General features: G+C 39.7%; 1 protein-coding gene across 3 annotated transcripts in view; it reads left to right on the top strand.

Annotated features, from left to right (window-relative positions):
* The window catches only part of TOGARAM1 (TOG array regulator of axonemal microtubules 1), a 1,826,974-nt gene that overhangs the window by 941,639 nt on the left and 862,060 nt on the right, over positions 1 to 23,275 (top strand). The window lies entirely within an intron of this gene.

The raw sequence follows: 23,275 nt of genomic DNA, 5'->3' as shown, positions 1-23,275 counted from the left end.
CCAAAGATGATTCTCATTGCTCCAGACTGGCCAAGACAACTCTGGTACCCACTCCTGAGGAGCCTGACGCTTTCCCCACCATGGATCCTGCCTCTAATGCCTCTTCTACTGACTCAGCACAACTTCAAAACTCTTCGCAGTCAGCTGAAAACACTCAATCTAGCCGCATGGAAGATTCCTTAAAATCACAACAGACCCTACTCTCCAAGGAGGTGCAGGATGTCATTTTGGAGGCCAGAAGACCTTCTACTAGAAAAGCCTACTCCGCAAAATGGAAACGGTTTTGTGCTTGGAATGAGAAAAAGGGCCAGAATACTGAATTTACCTCAAATATTACAGTACCTAGCTGAGATGCTAAGCAGTGGACTTCCATTCTCCTCCATCAAAATCCATGCCTCAGCCATTTCTGCAGAATACAACACTGATCCTCCTTTATTCTCTCACCCCCTCTTAAGACAGTTCCTCAGAGGGGCTAAGAATATAAAACCTCCAAGCAAACAACCAGTACCTGCTTGGGACCTCAATTTCATTCTAGAAAATCTGACTTTGCCTCCCTTTGAGCCAGCTGCCTCAACAGAACTGCAATATTTGTCCTGGAAAACAGCCTTCCTGCTGGCTATCACCTCAGCTCGCAGGGTTTCGGAACTACAAGCCCTCATGGCTGTGCAGCCTTTCATCATTTTCCATCAGGACAGAGTTTCCTTACGAACCAATCCTTCCTTTATGCCAAAGGTAGTATCCAGGGTAGCCTTGAATCAGGCTATCCACTTACCTACCTTTTACCCCAATCCTCAAAACAAAGGGGAGAGACTACTACATTCCTTGGACATTCACAGACAGCTACGTTATTATTTGGACAGAACAAAGCCTTTCAGAAAATAAGAGCAACTCTTTGTGTCCTATGCTACAGGAGCTCAAGGGAAGCCTATTTCCAAACAGACAATCTCAAAATGGATAGTCCACTGCATACGCTTTTGTTACTCTTTTCATGGAAAAACTGTACCTGCAGGCATCAGGTCTCACTCCACAAGGGCCACAGCTACCTCTGCAGCTTTACTCAGGGGGGTTCCTACCAAAGATATTTTGGAAGCTGCCACTTGGAGTTCTGTACATACTTTCTCCAAGCACTATCACCTACCATTGTACTCCAAATCTAGAGCAGGCTTTGCCACTGCAGTCTTGCAGAGCATCCTGGCTCCTCCTAGTTCCACCTAGTGCCTACCACCCCTTTTTTAGCTTTGGTATTCTACCCATCTGTTATGACTGCAGCTGTATGCACGATGAACATAGTACAGTTTTGTACCTACCATAAATGTAGATGTTCGAGTGCTAATACAGCTGCATTCCAGGTTTCCCTCCCTCCTTCCCCTCTGGGACAGGCCTAATGGCTAACACTTCCTCATACAACCTGATTGGGGTATTCTTTTATGGTGTATTTGCTTGCAACTACTGTTTTTTGATTATACTGCATTGCATTATTACATAAATTTATGTATTGCCTTCCTTCTGGGGGCACCTGACATCTGGGGCAAGAAAAACTGAAGAAAATGGCTTCGGCTGGTTCTTTTGTACCCCTGTCGCACTGACGTCAGGGAGGAGACGACGACATCTGACGCCGGACCTAGACTTTGGAATTCGGCCGACCGAGGACCCGCCTGATGGCAGGAAAACCCATCTGTTATGACTGCAGCTGTATTAGCACTCGAACATCTACATTTATGGTAGGTACAAAACTGTACTTTATCATCTCTCTCTTCCTGTAGAGAAGTCCTGATTAGGGAACTTGTGTCCTTTTGTGGTGGGAGTGCATGAAATGGTAAATGTGCTGACACTTTAAAAGAATTACAAGAAACAATATTTTCTGTCTTTTTCTGCATGCCACAGACATCGTTGATAATTAGGGTTGCCACCTTTTCAAATGGCCAAAGTGGGACATTTTTGGTACAAACATCATCAGGTTTACATGCGACACTACCCCACGTCAGTGCATGGGTTAGAACTACTTATTGCTTAAAATAAAAAAATTTTAGCTTGTAGTTGTTATTCTGTTTCTTTGTTTCTTATAACATTTAGGTATTTTTGAAAACAAATAACTGTTTTATGGATTTAATATTTAATAATATAATAAATAATTTTGTCCTAATCTCAGGACAAATCATTTTTTTTTTGCCATTTTACAATAGGACATAACTGGACTGCCCCTGTCCTAGTGGGACAGGTGGTAACCCATAATACATTTAAATCGTCTTAAAATACAAAGTTGTATAAATAGCAAACATTTGAAGTTTAAAGCTTAGCATTTCAGTACTGTGATGCAGCTTATGTACATACGTCAAAAGAAGTGACAACTGCTTTTGAAACATTGACTGCTCTAATTGCTCTGTTTTGCTGTGAAAGGCATGAATACATTGATAACAGCTGTGAATAGGTGTTAAGTTCTTTTCCTCTGTGCAGTAAAGATAGTGGAAAACAGTTTCACACTTCTGCTTTTTTTTGCAGCATCTGCTGAGCTCCTGACATCAGCAGGACTAATTATCCATATAAGATTTCGATAGTACCTGACAGGGTAAACTGCAGATTTCTCTGTCTGCGGTATTTCATTCAGGTGTAAATGGTTCTTGATTCACCTGCCCATCTGAGAAGGAATAACTTATATTGGTGGGTACTAGAGATGATAAAGAAGGTCATGATGTAGTTTTCTTGCAGAAACCTGTCCCATTGTTGCTTATCTCACTCCTTTCTCAAACATAAATTTGTATAGTTTTAGAGGTGAATTAAAAAGGTGAGAATAGCCAACCAAAAGCAAAGGTTTTGATCATGTCAATGGATACTGACCACTTAAGTTACCTTTGCCCATATTTGCATTTTTAGGTTGTATAAAGCAGACATTGTGTTTCTTCCTGACCAGAAGCCATGTTTGTTGTGACAAACACTCCACTGGGTTGTAAGTATTTTCAGAGTTAAGAATAAATAAGCTTTTCAGATATCTTCTCTAGAACTGAAGAATAGATATTGGACGGAAGTGTGGAGGGTGGTTTAAGCATTGGTTTAATCATTTGTTTCTACATGCACTGTATTGTCCTGAGCACTTCACTTTCCTTAGCTATTATTTTGGCCAGTCTACTGCTTCTGTAGTTCCTGTACCATTTTTACATACCTCTTCATATATCTGTTTTGCTGCAGATCTTTGGTTCATTTGTACCAAGGCATACATTTTCTTCTGTCTGTAGGGTCCTTTATGCAAATATTAAAGGCTGAGATTGGCACAGATCCCAGAGACATTGCATTGATCCTGTTTCTGCATCCAGAATGATACATCCGGCATCTAGCTAGAAGTGACTTTACTACTTTCTTTCATCTGCTATTTTCATTTTTAATAGTGGAATGGCATTAATTGTTTTCCACGATGACACAACAGTGCAGTTGTTAGTATTAATAACATCTGGTTCTTTGCTTCGGTTCCTGGCTGTTACCTTCTGTGCAGAGTCTGTATGTCCTCCTTTTGCCTGCATCATACCTTTCAACCCGGGCAAAGCTAAAAATAATGGTGAGGCAGAGGCCCAAAATCAACAACAGATTTTAATTTTTTTGTGTTAGTGTACATTTTCTGAAGGATATGATATCTAAAACTCAAATGTCTTTCATTATTTAGTGACTTTAGTACTAAATGATGTGTCAGAAAGCCACAAATTTTAGGAGAAACAGACCAAAAATATGAGGCAAAAGTCTAAGTATTCTGTGAAAGTCTGGACAGTTGAGAGGTATGGCCTGCAAGGATTTTCAGTCGGGATTTCAGTTGGGTTCTCCCATTCGATTCTCGGCTGGAGTGCCTTCTGTGTGGAGTCTGCATGTCCGCCCCATGGTTGGGTGGGTGTTCGAAAGACATGCGTAAATGGGTGTGCCTTCGTTGAAGGTTGAACGTCGTCGAGCTGGCACCTCGGCGTTCGTAAAAATCTACTGCCAATCATTAGCGGACCGGAGTTCCGCTGTGGCGACCCCTAACTGGGAAAAAGCTGAAAGACAAATAACAGCATTTCAGTTTTCTTGTACATACAGAATGCATGCCAACAAGTAAACTAGCAATCCTCCAAATTACCCATAGGAGAGATTATGTGTGTGTGTGTGTGTGTGTGTGTGTGTGTGTGTGTGTGTGTGTGTGTGTGTGTGTGTGTGTCTGTCTGTGTGGTGTATCCTGCAATGGACTAGTATCCTCACCAGGAGTGGTTCTTTGTAATAAGCCTGTTGCCTACTAGGCTACTTAGACTCTGGTCAGCTGTGATCCTGAATAGGATTTGGAGGTATTGGGAAATGAATGGCTGTATTATTACCGTTAATCCCATTGTGAAATAATTTACTTATTATTGGTTCCCATTCAGTTATTTTACAACAGCATGTTATAGTATTTTTCTTAGAAGTTTGAAACTCAGCAGAGAAGTTAACAATAATAAAATAGAACTATGTGTGAAATACTACTTCTGTCCCGAGTAAAGTGTTTGCTTAAAAATAAAGGCAACCAAAGAATGAATGTGTTTCATCTTTCTCCTGAACTTCTGAATAGTTGCTATTATTTTCTATTTTGTTGTATCCAAAATGGCCTAAGAAAGGCTGTCGTACTGTGTGACTGTTTAACCCTCATGGATTTTGCCACGCTGATGTAACTGTATAAAAGCACAGAGTGCACTCTGATGAAAGAATCACTTATTGTGAGCCTCTGCCTAGCAGCTTACAGTGAGAGTACATAATTTCCTACTTTTCTGTCAATGGCAACTGCTTCATTTTTTTTTATAAATTTACTTTCACTGATTTTTATTAATGGTTCTCTGTGACAGCAGTTTAAGAAACATTTGAATGTTATGTTTTAAAGATTAACTGAGTTAATTACTTGTGTTTTTCAAGATCAGAACTCTAATGCCAATTTACTGGGATAGATTTAATAAAGCCTACAGTAAATGTACACTAAGCACCATTCTGAGTGAACAGACAACACAGACATAACTCACACTTTCTTCCTCTTAATTTTTGTTTTGTACTGATATTCTTGCAGCTTTAAATATTGACAGTGGATTTATAAAGGTTATCACAAAGTGTAGACTACGTGTACACTTAGTGTAATCTTTCTGAGTGACTAGAAAGCACAAAAAATGTGATAAGAATACATATAGTGTATACTTAGTGCAGGCTTTAATGAATCTGACTCACTGTTTAATCAAGCTGAAATGTGAGAAGTTTGTCACTTAAACTGTTACTGATAACTTATCCTGAGTTTGAGTTGTTTTGTGTCACTCTTATAGAGTTTTATTAATGCTATAAGTTATTTTGATGCAACCATTTCTTTCCCTCTACATGATCTGCATCAATCAAAATCTGTTTATATAAAGTACTAAATAGGTACTGTGATCATTACCTACAAAAAATTATCTCTGTATATCTGTCTTTCAATCCATCCTTTGTTGACTTGGTTAATCGCACTAGACTGGTAGCCTGTTTTCAGTAGAGAACTGAGGTGGTGCTTATATTGATGAAAATACTCATTTTGTTTTGTGATGAGTCCAGAGGGATGCTGCCAAGGTCACTTAACATGACAGTGCTTTGGGGGAATTGGGAATGGACTGCAGGCCAATTAACTACTTGTGGACCTAAAATATTTCATAGGCACCATGAAATTAGTATTTTTTTTTCAAAACTTGGGATGGTGTTAAGAAAGAAAACAAATGTACAATTCAGAATGCTGAACATAGAGAAACATGAGATAAAAACTTTTCTCTGTCTGTAATAAGGTTCATAAGGTTACAATCTGTGATGAAATAATTGTTTAGACAAAGGGATGGGAGGTATGGGGGACACTGGATGTGCATGAGAGAAAAATGCAGTATATTTCAAATATTAATTGTGAATGTAAAATGAGACTCAATGAGGTATTAGTGTCAACCAAAAGTGTGTTTTTTAAGGACGAGAGGCACTTGGTGCAAGACTGTAATAAAGGGAAAGGGTCATACCATAAAAAAGTAATTGTAGAAAATGCTGTGAATATGGACATTTTTGTTTTGACTGTCCTAAACTAGAAATGGAAAGGTTAGAAAAAGAAGACAATATTTCAGAAGAAAAGCAATCTGATGGTAATATAACCAAATGCATTGGTGAAGAGGTAACTGAAGAAGAAAATGTAACTAATATACAGAAGGATAGAGGTAATTAAGTAGGAAGAATTTTACAAGAGTGATAGTCCAAGATGAAAACATATACAACATTAGGAAGTTAAGAAAGAGAAGAGGGAGAATTTGAGAAAGGAGATGAACAAGAAGAAAATGCTGATAAATCATTTGGAAATGAGTATGGAGGAGGAAAAGAAATATAAAAATAAAAGCTGGAAATAAGGATGCCAAAAAAGTAAGGGGTGACTTAGGAATAGTAACATTAAATTTAAATGGCATTTAGAGTAGTAGTATTTGTTTTGTATTTACTTATTTATTTGCTTTTGTTTATTGGAAAAGTCTCACTGGGTACATTGCCCATATTCAGCATAGACAATGGGAGAAGAGCTTCAAGCAATAGTGTATGTATTACATTACAAAGTTTAAACATGCTGTGATGCCCTTGCACTGGCCCAGCAATCAAGGAGCCTCAATCCTCACCACTAACACCAGTGAGGGGCGTCCATATAGGGAAAGGATAATAAATACACACACAGTAAAGTACTTGTTGTTTGTCTTTTTGGCTTTTTCGCGTTTAGGGGTCGCCAAGCGGAACTCCGGTCTGCTAATGATTGGCAGTCGATTTTTATGGTGCTGAGTTGCCAGCCCAATGCCCAAACTTCAGCGAAGGCACGCCCATTCACGCATGTCTTTCGGAGGCCACTCGACTGCAGGGAGGACATGCAGATTCCACACAGAAGGCACTCCAGTCGAGAATCAAACATGAGCAACTCTTGCTGTGAGGCAACAATGCTACCGCTGTACCACCGTGGCTTAGACACACACACAGTAAAGTACAATTTCCCTTAAGAGCACGCAAAAATCACAGTCAGTCTGGGGCTGGTTTCTTCCTTTCTCTCCAGGTCCCCAATAAGACTCCCCACTGGCACAGCTCTAGGGTCCAGATCTCCGCCTAGTGGGCAAGCAAAAACATCCAGCACCCTCTCTGTCCAACCAGTGCTTCATGTCCTTGCCCAAGTAGTTGACAGACACACACTTTGAGATAAGAGTTTATACAACCACACAGACACTCCTGGGGAAGGCTGGTACAGGTTCTCCAGCTGTGCCCCTTTTACCCAGACTGTACGGTAGAAATCACTGCCACCACCCAGCTAATATTTATCAGCTACTCAAAGGCCCTTATGAAAGGGTGTCCAATTATACTCTGCAATATTATTATCCAAATGCTAAGTGCAACCAAATAGTCGAGACTTATTTGGAATGACTTGGTACAGTATCACTATATACATGCAGTGTACTCTTAGAGCATAAATTATCTCTACACAAAACAGCCACAGTTGAAAGGTTTCAAAATATTTAATAATAAATAAAAACACAAGACAATACTTCTTACTACACAGTGCCAGTCAAGAGTTCAGAGATCACAGAGGAATACTTAAAATAATACCGTAGAAAAGTTCTGACATCACAAAAAAACAAACTAGTCTAATCTTCCTGTTTCCTAGCTATATCTAAGAGAAAGCACAGTTCTAAAATCCTACTTACATAAAGACACAGGTAAAGTGGTGAGTTAGATGTTCTCCAGACAAATGCTCTAATGCTCTCATTCTTTCTGTTCTTAAATTGATAACACAGTACCACTGATTCATTTCAGATTACATCATTTCTTTCTGGTTCCCAGGCTAACAGACTGTCAGAGGTTAATAGCCCTTGATCTTGCAGATAGTCAGGAAGCCAGAACAATAAAATAAATTATACATGCAAATTCTAGCCATTAACTCTGGCCTCAAAACAGTAGGCAGAATGTCTTTATCTAGACATTTCGGCTCCGAGTTTTGACATCAAAGAATTGATTTATCAGCTTTGTTACAGCAGAGTGCACTGTTGTTACATTTTTGCAATTCCACATTTCACATCATTTTTCCCCATTTAAGAGAACAAGCCTGTGGCTTATATTAATATTTACAAATGACAGAATTTTCTGCAAAATTCTGTCTGGCTAGGCTAGCGGCCTTCACCTGTCTTCACACATGCTCTGAAGAAAGATGTAGAAAAATAATGGAATTCATTAAAATGAAATAAACAGGAAATATAAGACAAGTGTATAACATGTAATAAGTACTAGCAAGTGACAATGATGCACATTACAAAAATTGTGATATTAATAATGGATAATAAAGTTGTGGCGTGGCTGAATGGTGTAAAAAGTAAGTGTGGATGTTGTATGTTTGTTAGATAAAAGATGTTTGAAGGAAGGAAAAGGGAAAAAGGTTGAGACAATTTGGGGTAAAAAGATTATCAATGAGGAGTGATATGTTTTCCAGAATTTTTTTTTATAAAGTGAAGAGATAATGATACTGGATGTGATGATAGTAGTACACAGGAAACTACTAGTATGTGATAAAATGAAAAGGGAAAGATGTGTAGGTATAATTGTAGTTTATGCATGCACTAATATTTTGTAAAAGGAAAAAAAAAACATTTGAGGAACTTAAACACTTTATCCTGTAAAATATGTCAATTAAGGCAGGAGATTTTTTAACTTCAGTTAAAGGAATGGGAGGGGGAAGATAACTCAAGATAATTAAATTAATAAGTGGATATAAGTCATGGAGGGTTGAAAATAGAAAAAAAATACATGAAGAACGGATATGTAAAAGACTGACTTTTAGAACTGAAATAGATTTTGTGATGTTTTAAAAAGATATGAAAGAAATAACAGGCGGTGTCAAAATGACTGAAAGATCATAGAGTATTATGGGCTAGAATAGTGCATGACAGTGAAGTAATAAATGAAGAGAAAGGAATAAAAAGATTGACAGGAGAGACTGCTAAAACAGATGAGAAGAAAAGAAACATAAAATTTATGGGAACGGCATATGACATTGAGAGCACATTATAAAAACCTGACAGATTACTGTAGTGCTTATAAAGAAAAATACAAGAAATGCCTTTGATTGTAGAAAAAGAGAGAAGCAAAGGAAGAGTAGAGTGTTTAATGGAATTATAAAAAAGACATGAAAAAGAAACAGAACTGTGTGGTGATAGAATATGAGAAATAGAGAGCTGTATGAAAAAAAAACAGAGATAAAGTTACAAATGTATTGATTAGGCAAATATTTTTAAAGGAAAAAATAACAGGAAGTTTCACTATTGGAGAAAAGAGCTACAAATGAGGGAAGGAAGGAAGAAAGGATGAAATCTGTGCTGGAGAAGAAAATAGCGATAAACAGAGAGAAATAATGGGAATTGCGGAAACGTGTGTAAATAGAATGTATGAAAGGAAAGTGGTAAAATGGTATGGCATTATAAAAATGTGGAAATGGAAAGAATTCTCTAGAAAAGAAGATTAATATGAGAGAATTGGAAGAAACAATAAAAGAAGGAAGAGAAGAATCACCACCAGGAATTGATGGATTCACTTAAGAATATTATAATGAGATGAATGGATGAGTGGAGTAGTTAAGTTTATGTGGAAAAAAGATACAGTATAAAAATGGAGGCTAATAGCAGTGGGAAATACGGATTATAAAATATTTTTAAAAATAATACAAATAGGATACTGAAGGTTTGAAGGAAGCTGTAGGAGAAAGGGAGTTTCAGAATCAAAGAGAGAGAAGTGAAGGAAATAATAGTAAAGAAGTAACAGATATCATTTTGAAAGAAAATGGAGGAAGAGTAGTGACATGATGTTGCAAAGTCTTTTGATAAGCTTAGTCGTGAAGTGTAATGAAGATTCTGGAGACATATGGAATAGGATTAAAAACTGAATGCTACAAAACTATTTTATGAAATGCCATGGGTTAAAGTTATGATAACTTGAGGGATGGGAGGAAAGATAAAAAAAATATAGGAGACTAATTGAACAGATGTCCAATTAGGTAGTCTGTTTGTACTGTTAATGAATGCAATTCAGTCATGTGTGTGTGAAATGAAAGAAGCAAGTTAAGAGATGGGAAAAAGAGTTATAAGTTTGTCTGTTATATGCAGATCATTTAGTGATTGTGTCTAAAAATAAGATATGGACAAGTGCCATGTGGTACAAGTGGAGAAATTATTAAAGACAGCTGAATTACAGTTGAGCCAAAAAGCAAAGGGTTGAGTTAAACTAAGAAAATAAATGGAATATGTAGTACTAGAAAGGAAAAATGTATATTAGGAATGTAACAGATGTTATTGCCCCCCCCCCCCTTTCCGCACTTTCAACTTTTTGAAATAGCTCACTCTTCTAACACATTTTTCTATTAAATCTACCTCCTACCAATAATACCCTATCTGTTTATAGGAGTGGATTTGTGAATCTTCAATGAGTTTTAGTGTCATACTTAAGCATTAAATGAAAATCACTTCCTGTTTGTTCTTAGTCTTAAAATCATTACAATATCCCATGTTCTCCATGCTTATGTATTCAGAATCCCACTTAACTCTAACATAAATACCCCACCCCCTGTTCCAACACATAAAAAACAGCAAAATTCAATAGACAGTAATCCCCATTTCAGTTTAAATGACCTATGAGTACTGAAAATACAAATTAGACAGTACACCGAGAAAGGTACAAAATTTAAACATACCTTTCTAGAAAATTTCTGTCTGAAAAAAGGAACAGACGGGTATCTCACATGCATCTTGATCATAATTCAGAAAGCCTTTTTTAATTCCAACTTTAGCAAGCCCATCTTAACAAAATGAAGAGAAAGCATCCTTAATTACTTTAACTACTTGTCCTTCTTCTAAAGTCAGTCTGTCCTTTGTAACTGTTTGGCATTCTTCTTTCTAGCCTCCATAATCTGTTCCACTGTCTCTCTCAAATTTTGTTGTTTTATGAAGAGAGGGAAATAAACATTCTCTCTAATATTTGGTCCACTTTCATTTCCAGTGTCTACTAATCTATCAGTCCCTCAGTGCTGCCCCGCCCCAGTCTTCAATGGGCACTGGTTCACAGGTTTCTTCATAAACTCTAGTGTCTCCTCTGTGTTTGTAAATGCTTTTGCTGAACCCTGGCCAAAGATTCTAAAATAAGTTAGGTATAACAGTCCCCAATGGATGCCCCTGTCTCTACATGCCTTTATTAATGGCGCAGATGCATTTCTGTTTTGTCTTTTGTCATAAGAGAAATCCTGGTCCAACAATACTGAGCTGCCCATGACCTTGAGTCTCTTCCAAACTTTTTAAGATTTTCTCCCTCAGTTCATATGTCTGGAGCTGCACTATGATCGACCTAGGCAGCCACTGTGTTTCCTGCTCCGGTTGCCATGCGGTCCTGTGGGCATGCACATTCTCTAGTTCCACCACAGTAATACTAGTCCTCTTCTCTAATAAGGTTTTTACTGCACCCACACAGTCACTTTCTTGAAAGTCCTAAAAAATCCCCATCGATTTTATACTTTTTTCGTCTTGCCCTATCTTCAAGAGGTCTACTGTCTTTGCTTCCTGGCATTCCAGCTTGACCTCAGCTGCTTCTGCTCTCACCTGCAGTTCATTATTATCCAGTAATAGGTCTTGGAGGACTGTGGTATGTACATTTAGAACTTCCACAACTTACCCCAGCTTTTGCTCCTATTTAGATAAATTCTCCATAAGTGTCTTCTTTACTTCTTTTAGCTCATTCCAAATTATTTCCAGCAATTACTTGTCTGTGGGAAGCTTTCTGTAAAGTGCCATTTTTGATATCTCTTCTGGTTTCTGGCAGTCCAGTCCCTTTTTCTAACCTTATGACTTATCACTTCTTCTAATAATCATCTTTCTACCTAGATATTGGAATTTATATTTGGAGTTAGGGGCTTCCCCTTTCTACAACTTTTACTATGTCTACAAACAGAGCTCCGCAGAATCTGTGGCAACTAGCATGGTACCATACCGGAACTCAGAAAAGTAAATTTTGTTGAGAAAAACTTAATGTGGGTAAAGTTTTCATGTGTAGGTGCAACTGAAAGCTAAGCTTGAATTATTTGCTTTTGTTCAGGTTCATAGCTGTAGGCAGCACTGTATCTGAGATGTGATACTGATTATCTCTGATTGTTAACACACACTTAGATACTTAAGTTTAAGTTTTATCTATCTATCTTGTTCCTGTCAATAACTAGAACTAGTAACCTACCCTAAATGGTCTCTTTGGACGTGGTAATTCATGCCTGAGCTGCAGTAACTTTCCTTGCTCCAGTTTAATTTCCCCAAGCCTTTTGGGTTTATAGTATCATGACAGAAATGGACTCAATTCAAAAGTCAAAGTATGATTAAAGTTCATGAAATTAGTATTGTTTCAGTCTTTGGTGTTAGCCAGAAGTGCTCTTCACAGCATCTGTAATGTGCCCAGAACTGACTCCTTTTGTAATTCCTATGGAGTATATTGGTAGCATATCTAACTATGACTGTAAATTCTTTTTTTATGAGGACCATTGCTCTCTTGCACTTTTATGTAAATTCTTTTTTTTACGAGGACCATTGCTCCATTACACATTTATCATCTGAGAAAGGTTTGACCACTTAAATTCATCCCTTCAGCTCCTCATCTGATGAACTATACAATTTTAAATCATCCACAAAAAGAAGATGAGAAGTGTTTTTCACTTTGTTGTTTTGTGGGAGCCAAATTGTAACAATGGCATAATCTGTTAAGTAGGAAGCTTAATGGGTTAAGGGCAATACAGAATAGCAGTATTGACAAAGAGTTACTCTGGAATATTCCCCTTTGAATTTTTATACCGGGGATAATAATTTGTCCTCTATCATGGCTTAGCTGCAAAGTGGTTTGCCATTGTTTCATGGTCACTGTAATGTAATTGATCTATATAGGGTTTGTCTTATACATCTGTAAGCATGCCTTTATCCATGAATGTGGGATACTGTCAAATTTATTTATGTATTTTATTTTACATTTGTTTACTGGGAGTGTCCGACTGAGCCCAAGCCTGCCCGTTTTCAGGTTACATAGTGAAACGGTAGGTAAATTGAAATTGAGTGAAATAAAGAACTCAATACCATTGAATTGAGTGAACAAGACAACAGTAAAGCTCTGTTACATAGTAAAACAGTAAATACAGTGAAAAGTAATTGAATTGAGTGAAAAAGACAATAGTGCCAATACAGTAAAAAAAGATCAAGTCCATCCTATTATGGATTTTAAGTGTTGGATGTAGAATACATGACATAAGAACAAGATTCTAGTATCTTTCTAATTGGGGGATGGTAGTCTCACTAAATAAACAAGTTCAATAGAGATATGATATAGTAACCTAGTGATAGGACTGAGAAAAGAAAACAAATAGCTAAAAAAATGATTCAGAGGGGAAATATTATAATATAAAGGTGCTTGAAAGTAAAGTAGATTTACTCAGTGGTCAGCCTGATGTTGAGCAGGAGCATAACCAGTTTTTAGCCAGATGGGCTTTTTAGCTGAGCTGTTTTATTGCTGCTACATAATATTAGTTTGGTCTTGTTGGAGTTTAGAATTAGTTGATTTATGGAAATGTAGCTTTCAGCATTTGTGAAAGCTTTTTGTATGAGTTTATGGATTGGGGAGGCTGAGCAGATGAGTGTAGAATCATCTGCATATTATATGATGTCAGCTGAGGTGGTGGCTGCTGTGAAGTCATTGGTAAAAATTGTGAAGAGAAGGGGGCCAAGTGTAGAACCTTGGGGTACACCTACTGAGACTGGTAGGAGTGAGGATAAGCTGTCTAGCCATTTGACAGCTTGCTGTCTGTCAGACAAGTAGCTATGGAACCATGATAAGGTGGGTTGTGAGAAGTTTAAGGTGGGTAGTTGGTATAGAAGCTTTTGGTGTGAGACAGTGTCATATGCTTTTGACATGTCTAGGAAAACTGAAGAGATGTAAAGGCCATTGTCTCCAGACTGGTTAACTGTGTCTGTGAAGCTAATTAAGGTGGAAGTGGTGCTAGGCTTGGGTCTAAAACCATGTTGTGAATCTGGGAGGAGGTTATTGCTCAGGAGATGGGGAAGAATTTGTGACTGTATACATTTCTCGAGGATTTTTGCAAGGGGGGTTAGTATTGCGATGGGTCTGTAGTTTGATAGAAGTGTTGAGGTGCCACCCTTGTGTAGGGGGATGATATTAGGTATCTTCCAAAGTTTGGAGACATATTGTTCGGAGATGGACCTATTTATTAGTAGGGAGACTGGGTAGGTAATGGCATCTGCTGCCAGTTTTAAGAACTCATTGGAAAGCAGATTGGCTGCTAGAGTTGAGGGTTTCAGTTGATGCAGAAGTTTGCTAATGTAGCTTGTAGAAACTGGTTTGAGGCTAAATGTTGCATGATTGCTGGGAGGAGTGACTGGTACAGTCAGTGGACTGATTGTGTTATGATTTAGTAGGGATAGTATGAAGTTTGTAAAGTGAGAATTGAATTGAGTGGCTATAGTTTCAGTGGTGTTTGGGGTGGAGGGGTTATGGATTGAGGGTTGTTTGGGATTGAGAATTTGATTTATAGAGGTCCAGAATTTTTGAGGGTTATTTTGATGTTTCTGTTGAGCTGTTGAGTAGTAAGTTTTTTTGTCTGTTTTTATTCACCTTTTGACTGTATTTCTTAGTTGTTTGTAGTTTTGGAATGTTGTTTTGTTACAAAAAACACTTTTTTGTAATCTATCCATGCCATTCTAGATTCTTCACCTTTTTACAATTCTCCATTATGAATTTATTTAACAACAGCTGATCCTTTGTTTGATATGACTTTCTTTTGTTACCCTTTTGTTTTGTTGAGTTTTCTTCTAAATGACTATAAACTCTGTTGGAGTCAGTTCCAGTATATAGTTTATACATCGTCGGAAGCCAAGATCTGATGATGTCAATTTTCATTCTATCCTCAACAAGTGGGTTGGATCCAACTCGGCTGTTACTAAAGCTCACAATAACCAAATCTCTTGAGCTTTTTCCTTACCCATAATGCACCTCCCCAACTGCCTCAGATATTGTTTGCTGCTTCAAGCTAACAGATGTGGTCTACCATCTGTCTCAAGCTGTATAACTTAGATAAGTGAATTTTTTTTGGATTTCTCTTTCTTAAAATGCTAATTGGTATTTCTTATATTTCTTGTCTTTGTATTCTACTGTATTCCTCATCTTGCCTAGTACCTGGTACCTCTTATGCACTCTTACTGGTATCTTTCTCTCCATACGACTGTGTCATAGCCCTTCCATACTATTGTTGGTATTCCCTTACCCTCTCTTTTCTTCTGGTAAAAAAAAAAACTTTGCCTGTCATACTTAACCTTTCTCTGTGTAATTTGTTTAATTTGTTGCTGTTGTTTTTTGTGGGTATTATTATTCATTATGGCTGACAAACCTGCTGGGTTTAAAAAATGCTCTAAGTGTGGGCATAACTTGCCAATTTCCAATGCCCAGAATTGTGTTTATTGCCTGGGCCCTCTCCATTTGCAAGAGGATTTCTCTATTTGCCATGGCTTCAATCCCTGCGCCCTTGCAGAACGTAAAAATAAGTTGATTTTAAAGGGTCTCTTGCCATCTTTCTTTGGAGAAGCCATATCAGAATAACCTAAACCTTCATCTTCAAAATCTTCTTCCTCTGAATCTTGCAGGAAGAAAAGTCTAAAGGAACCATCTCAACCCCAAATCCCAAAAAATTGAGAGTGCAGAAGCATTTTGACTCACCTGCACAGTCAGTTTCAACTCTATCGGATCCGACCCTGATAGAGTCAGATCAGACACATGCCAAACCACCAGAGTCTACTTTATCGGATCAGACACCAACAGAGGTTGTAGGGATTCACTTCCATGCACCAAGTACTTCTCGTCCATAGATCCAGTCCATGGCAGGCTCCCATCTCCCTTTTTGCAAAGACCAGCATCTCCATCCGGACACTCTGCTCACTCTTCCAGAAGCCTCACAGAAGAAGACATGGAAGTAGTATTTTGGAAGATCCTCTCAGCGTAGGGGCAGATTGGTTTCCCTTCGGCACCTACCCCTCTGGGTTAGGTAGTCTGACCATCTACAGCACCCCCCCCCTTGCAACTTCCTTCTCTGACACCTTTTGTTGCTTCAGAGTACCAGGATCCTAGTCATCCGGATCTGTCAGCTTTGGAGCAGAAGATTTCCATATCCTTAGATCTGAGATCTTCTCTGAGACCTCCAGTACTCTTGGATCTAGAAAGCTCTCGGAGCTGAATTCTGCCTGTCACATCTAAGGTGCAGCACTTGACTCTGAAGTTTTTGAGCCATCTCTGCTTCTCGAAGCCTCGACCTTGTTTGACAGTTTGGCTGCAGTTTCCACCTTGTGGGCATTGACATTGAATTGGAGAGACGTGATGATTCAGAAGCTTGCCTTCTTGGATCAGAATTCATCTTCTACCCTTTTGATCTCTTTCTTTGAGGCTGCAAAGATCCTAGATATTCTACCATTTTGTCTCAGTGTCAAGAGCCTCTTCACTCTTCTCTGCAGGGACATGCAATACCCAAGACCCAGGTTTCCCCACAAGGAATTCTGATTTCCTCTTCCTATACCTCTCCACAGCATCCCACTGACAGGGTGCCCTGGAAGAGGACATGTAAGAGGAAGCATATAGATTTCCTACAGGAGAACATCACCGAAGATGGAAATTTCAATGAAGGTGAAGGGTCCCCACAGTTACCTCCCAGTGATGTTTCTTTTGGAGACATCCTGGAAATTCTAAAACAGAGATGTGGCTGGACTCCCTCCAACCCTATGCCCGAGGAATCTGTTCTCCTGGAGGCCTTTGTTACAGGACCCTGTACCTCCTGGGTGACTCCACCTGCCGATGAGCTCATTGATATGATCCCAGAGGGTGTAGAAGGAGACTGATGCCATAGAACCCATACCTTGAGACCAGACAGGATAATGGCACCAACTGAGGACAGGCAATTCTGGGGAAAAGGGATTCCAGTTGATGCTACAGTTGTAGTGGCAGCCACAAAGATAGAACTTGCTGATGAGAGTTTCACTGTCCATCCCCCTAACAGGGAGTCATGGACGAAGGACAGACTAGGGAAGCATGTCTTTGCTTCAGCGTCCTTTGCACTAAGGTTACTGAATTATTTAGCACACTTTATTAGACTTCAGAGGTATTTGATTAAGGAGTTGTCAAATACTCTCACAGGAGCCATTTCTGAAGAGGTTCAAGATTGTGTAACATCACAGTTGGCAACCCTATAGTCTATATCCAACTCTTCTATGAGCTTAGTTTCCAACATAGTGGAAGGAACTTCAAGAGCAGCAGGTTCAGGCATTTCCATGTGGAGACATGCCTGGATGCACTCGTGCAATTTTGTAGAGCCATTTAAGTCCTCTTTCGTCAAGGCTGCTTTTGACAGGACTGCTCTTTTTGTTCCTAAAGTAAAGAAAACACTGTCCAGGTGTGAGAAGAATTGTAAGACCTTGTCTGCCATGGAGGTACGTTTTCCCCTGAGGAGGTCAATTTGCACATAAATGTCCTGGGGATGAGAGTGCTGCTCTTAGCTTTGCAAGCATTTTAAGATGCTCTCCCCTCTGGGATGAATGCAATTCACACAGACAACATGTCACTTGTATGGTACATCAACAAACAGGGAGGAACTAGATTCTACCCGTTGTGTTGAGAAGCTCTCAGGGTCTTACAGTGGGCTATCTCTTTCAACTGCTTTCTAGTGGCAATGCACATTCAAGGGGAAATCCAGTGTGATAGCAAACAAACTGAGCAGTTGCATTCTTCTTCCTCATGAGTGGTCCTTCAACGAAACAGTGGCAGATGAGATTTTCCATCTGTGGGGCCAGCCTTGCTGTATCCTCTTTACCTCTCCCCTAAACAACAAGTGCAGCAACTACTTTGACTAATTCCTCCATAGGGAAAGTCACTGAGGGATGCTGTAATCCACAATCCCCCCAGTCTTTTCTATGCTTATCCACCAGTTCCCTTGATTCTGAAATTTCTACTGAAAGCTGTCAGGTCAAAGAGAAAAGTATTCATCATTACACCCTATTGGACTTGACAAATTTGGTTTCCTTTATTTGGCCTCACCTGGTTCTACCTTCGTGGACCCTAGATCTGACTCTGGACCTACTGTCTCACCTGATAGGTATGATACATCCAGATATCCCAAACCTCAAGCTGACTGCTTGGCTTCTCCCATTCCAGTAATAGCCAGACAATCCATGCTCTCTTCACCTGTTTGCTGTATAATTTTATCTTCACGTAAACCCTCGACTAGGAAGATGTATTCCAGTAAATGGAAAAGGCTTGTTATTTGGGTGCAACAGCACAACATGGACTCTCTTTCAGCCCTTATTAATTAAACTTTGTACTTTCTGGCATATTTATTTCTTAACAATGGTAGTTCCTTGACTGTTAAAGTGCAACTGGCAGCAATTTCCATTTATCACATTGGATTTAATGGCTCCTCTATTGCTTCTCACAAATTGAGCAAGGCTTTCTTAAAAGATACACTCCTCCTAAGGCCGTCTTTTAAAGATCCTATCCCTCTATGGTATTTGAATCAGGTGCTGCAGTCTCTCACACAATCCTCTTTTGAACCAACAGCTACATGTGATCTGAAATATCTTGCATGGAATACAATTTTCTTGTTTGCCATTACTTCTGCAAGAAGAATTTCTGAGATTCAGGCATTATCATCTAAACCCCATACTTACATTTTCACAAAAATAGAGTAACCTTATGTACCAATCCATCTTTTCTGCCTAAGGTGGTGTCAGAATCCAATATCAATCAAGCTATCAGCTTACCAGTGTTCTTCCCTAAGTTCACCAACAAAGGAGAACATATCTTGCACTTATTGGATGTTCATAGACATTAATGCTTATATTTACACAGAACCAAGAAAATCAGAAAAGCTGACCAAGTGTTCATTTCATTTTCTGAACCAACTCTGGGAAAATTTATTTCTTAAAGGAAAACAACAGGATATTAAAGCAGATTCCCCAACCTGCTGACTCTTCCAGTCCCTGTTCTTTGATGAAGCTTAAAAAAAATCACCCTTGCATCTTTAAAAAATAACCCACTCAACTGTTTTCCCTGTTCTGCTTCCTAGCTTTCTATACTGTTTTTGTTTCACTTTGCAAACCAACTTGAAAAACCTGTAGCTTGCTCTGAAATTATGATGTCACATCTGCCATCTGCTCTTGCTCTAGCTATCGGGATGTTTCCTCCCCCAAAATGATGTAATCCCCACCCGATTTGCATTTTGTATACAAGAGCCAGTGTTCCTCCCACATTGTGATGTCAGACCTGCCTTACCCAGCCAACTCAACCTAATAAAATCCATGTGGTGTGTGGAACTCCTTTTCATTGTACGTGTATCCTGCCGACAGCATTTGTTTGAGGGACGACTGAAAAGTTTGGATTGCCTGCATTTTCATCTGCATTTTTTGCTTCATTGGTAAGGTAAGTCTTCCTAGTGAATTAAAAATGTAATTCTACACACAGCCCCTGTTTGAATGCACTTCTAGCTCTATTTTGTGCTGTCTGATATAGTTTATGACTCTCTTCTGAACAGGAATACTCTCTTCCTCCCTATGAGGATTCTGCTGTTGAAGAATCTATCCCTTCAGCCTCTCCTCCTGAGGATTATTCTTTTGGGGAAACTCTGCATACCATGAGGGAGCACTTCCACTGGGAGAGCCAAGACTACTCAGACTCTAAGAAAAGGCTCGGAGACTTTCCTTTACTACCTCAGCACAGGCCTCTTGCTATCCCCCCTGTTTTAGACATTGTAGATGATGTATTTTCTGTATTGCCTGTCTCCTGACTCTTTACCCCCTGCACCTGTTAAGCCAGACAGATACTACAAGGTTCCAGATTCACATAAATTTGTTTATAAAAACCCTGCTGCTGACCCAGAAACTATTTCTCAGGGTCCCAAAGGGGTCAAGGCTTCCACTGCAAAAAACCCTATCCCCTGTGATAGTGATTCAAGGGAACTGGACAGATGGGGGAAAAAGGTTTACACTTCTGCTACCTTGGCTGAGAGGGCTTTAAATTGTCAATTTCATATGTTTAAATATCAGCATACTTAATGTCACTGCTTAAACAGAAAATATTAACATATTCTGAATGTGCAGGAAACAAGAAAATTCAGGATTTATTGCATGCAACTGAACAAGTGGGAAGGCATACTTTGCAATGTGGTTTTGATTCTCTGGAGGCCTCTTGCAGGGCTGCTGTTACGGGATCTGTCATTAGGAGGCATGCTTGCTTAAAGGAACAGAATCTGCCTGATCATGTTAAAGCAAAATTACTAGATGCTCCATTACAGTATGATACTTTGGTGTTAAAGCAGAGGAGGTGTTGAAGAAAATGGGGGACAAAGCAAAATCTATGCAGACAGTTAAGGATTTCTTACAGGCACAGCCACCCAGATTTAGCAGGAACTGGCCCACAAAGAATTGGTCCTTTCCAGTGTCAGACAGGCCACAAAGAGGCAGATACAGATGCCCCAGAGGCAGATCCCAGCCCCAAGGCTCATACAGGCCTAAACAATGGGGTGCTTCTACCTCCAAAAGCGGAGAAGACAAATCACAGCTATACAGGAAACAGTCCCAATGACTTTCCTCTGCCAGCACCAAGCACTTATCTTTTGGCAGCCCCTTTAGGGGGGAAAACTAGCACTTTTTTCCACAAAATTGGCACATGATCACCCAGGACAAATGGGTCTTGAATATAGTGTCTCAGGGCTACAGGTTCCACTTTCACACCCTGCCAAGGGCAAAAGGTATGCCAGACCTGCCATACAATCAATGGGCAGAGGCACAAAAGCAAGTTTCATCCCTCATGGACATGAGGGCCATTCAGCGAGTACCACAGCAAGAGCAGGGACAAGGATTTTACTCTAGACTTTTCTTGGTACCCAGAAAGGACAAAACCCGGAGACCAATACTGGACCTGTCTATTCTAAACACATTTCTGGACATTCCAAAATTCAAAATGTTGACTCTGCAGCAGCTTCTGCTCATGCTGGGCAAGAAGGCTTGGCTTGTAACTTTGGACCTAAAAGAGACATACCTGCATGTCCCAATCAGACAATCTTGCAGAAGGTACCTCAGATTCATAGCTGGCTCAATGCACTACCAATTCTCTGTACTGCCCTTTGGCTTATCTACTGCACCCAGGGTCTTCACAAAATGCCTGGCACCAGTAATTGCATTTTGCAGACAAAGAGGAATTCAAATATATCCTTACTTGGAAGACTGCCTTATTCAAGCAGAGAACAAGAACATTCTACTAAAGCATCTGGCGTTTGTAAAAAGATTACTAATTTGCCTAGGGTACACAGTAAACGAAAATAAATCAAAACTAGTACCCTCTCAAGAGATAATATTCCTTGGTGCAAGCTTAAATACAACTGCCCAGATGGCTTATCTCATGCCAGACAAACAAAGGCAACTGACTTCTTACTTCAAAATGTTGGCAACAAAGACCCAGTTATCTGCAAGAAAAATTCTGCAGGCTTTGGGCTTCATGGCATCTTGCATCCTGCTAATTCCATATGCCCGACTGCATATGAGGAAACTACAATGGTATCTAAAAAGTGTTTGGACTCAACATTTCCACAGCCTGGAAACATTAATTATCCTCATTCCCTGCCTGCAACAGGAGTTTCGATGGTGGGCACAGGCCTGTCACCACAACAAGGGACAGCCATTCACTTTACCCACAGCCAGGCAGACACTAACAACGGATGCATCAGATTATGCCTGGGGGGCCCACATGGCAGAAAAATGTATTCAGGGCACATGGCCCACAAGCCAGATGCATCTTTCATATCAATCAAAAAGAGATGCTAGCTGTTCAAAATGCCCCGACAGCTTTCAAGGATCTACTTCATCCAGGACAACTACTGATAAAGACGGACAATACTACAGTCATGTGGTACATAAACAAGCAGGGAGACACACATTCCTACCCCCTCTGCAGACAAGCCATGACTTTGTGAGACACAGCATTGACTTATCAAGTTCACCTGCAAGCACAATTCCTGCCAGGAAAGATAAATACTCTGGCAGACAAACTAAGCAGAAACCTCATGGATCCCCATGAGTGGAAACTGTATCCACAAGTTTTCATCATGATAACAAGGAAATGGGGATGCCCAGACCTAGATCTGTTTGCCTCCCCTCACAACTGCCAACTACAGAGATTCTGCACAAGGACTTATCAAAAGCAAGCATGGAAAGTGGATGCCTTATCCTTCAGCTGGAAAAACCTAACAGTATATGCCTTTCCTCCACTGCATCTCCTCCCCAAGGTACTCCTAAAGGTCAGACAAGAGAAGCTAAAAATGATACTGGCCATGCCAGCACTGGTACCCAATCCTAAAGAACTTGTCTCAGGGTCCAGCCTGGACATTGCCTCAAATTCCTCACTTACTGACCCAACAAAACAATCAGATCCTGCACAGCCAACTCAGGACCTTAAATCTGGCAGCATAGCAGATAATGTAGCCATTCAGAACACTCCTCTCTCCAAAGCTGTGATGGATGTTATTTTGGAGGCCAGGAGGCCCAGTACCAGAAAATCTTATGCAGAAAAATGGAAGAGATTCTGTGCTTAGAACCAGGCACAATGAATTGACACGTTTGTTGCAAACATTCCTCAGATTTTACAATACTTAACTGAGATGCTGGACACAGGCCTATCCTTTTCATCAATTAAGATCCATGCCTCTTCCATTTCAGCCCATTACAATATGGAACCACCTATCTTTTCTCATTCTTTAATAAGGCAGTACCTCAGAGGGGCCAAAAACATAAGACCTCCAAGGAGAGCACCAATACCTGCATGGGACCTCAATTATGTCTTGGGAAAACTCACAATGCCTCCTTTTGAGCCAGCCTCAACAGCTTATATAAAATTCTTATCCTGGAAAACAGCTCTGCTCCTAGCAATAACCTCTGCAAGATGAGTCTCGGCATTACAGGCACTCATGGCTGTGGAACCTTTTATCATTTTCCATCCAGACAGGGTTTCTCTGAGGACAAACCTGACATTTATGCCTAAGGTGGTGTCCAGTGTGGCCCTTAACCAAACCATTCACTTGCCTAACTTTTATCCAAACCCACAGTGTTCAAAATGCCCCGACAGCTTTCAAGGATCTACTTCATCCAGGACAACTACTGATAAAGACGGACAATACTACAGT

The sequence above is a fragment of the Protopterus annectens genome, chromosome 6.part0 (assembly GCF_019279795.1).
Source record: "Protopterus annectens isolate FY-2018-M chromosome 6.part0, PAN1.0, whole genome shotgun sequence".
In the NCBI taxonomy this organism is placed as follows: Eukaryota; Metazoa; Chordata; order Ceratodontiformes; family Protopteridae; genus Protopterus; species Protopterus annectens.
The sequence above is the reverse complement of the archived record's forward strand: the minus strand, read 5'-3'. Positions and strand labels throughout refer to the sequence as shown.